Consider the following 588-nt stretch of genomic DNA (forward strand, 5'->3'; position numbering starts at 1 on the left):
TCCCTTCTTCATCAAGAGGGCCACAAATGAGAAGCAATTCCGAAATACTTCTATCCACTTATTACGCCTAGAGCTGCAGTTTACAGTGTTCCTCTGACAGCTGCTGTTACCCTTCTCTGCTCTGGAACAACGGTTGGCAATTGTGATTATTTTTGAAACAAAGCTGTCCTCAACTCAGACAAGCGCTACAGGTCTGTGCGTGCTAGCCCTTTGCCTGTAGGCAGGCACTTTCTGCGCCCACCCGGACCCCTGCCCACCAACCGCCTGCCTGCCTGCCACGCTCCCAGGTCTCCAAACGCTGCCTTCCGCCTCGTGTCTCACCAAACGCCTTCGGGTGCATCAGCAAACTGCTGTTCCTCGCTAAACCATCACCGCAACCCTCTGCACAGAGTGGTCGAGGGCAGGTTTTTTTTTTCCCCCCTTCTGGTCCACGCACCTCTTCGCCCCGACCTGCGGGTTCAGGTCAGCGGATCCGCCGGACTGAGCCTCTGGATCAGACCCGAGGACAGGGACCCGAGAGAAGACTTTACACACCGCGCCCGCGGAGGGGCCGGCCAGCCGGGGCAGAGCCACCGCGCCTCCCGACCC

Source organism: Aptenodytes forsteri, unplaced genomic scaffold (genome assembly GCF_000699145.1).
Source record: "Aptenodytes forsteri isolate BGI_AS27 unplaced genomic scaffold, ASM69914v1 Scaffold2, whole genome shotgun sequence".
In the NCBI taxonomy this organism is placed as follows: Eukaryota; Metazoa; Chordata; class Aves; order Sphenisciformes; family Spheniscidae; genus Aptenodytes; species Aptenodytes forsteri.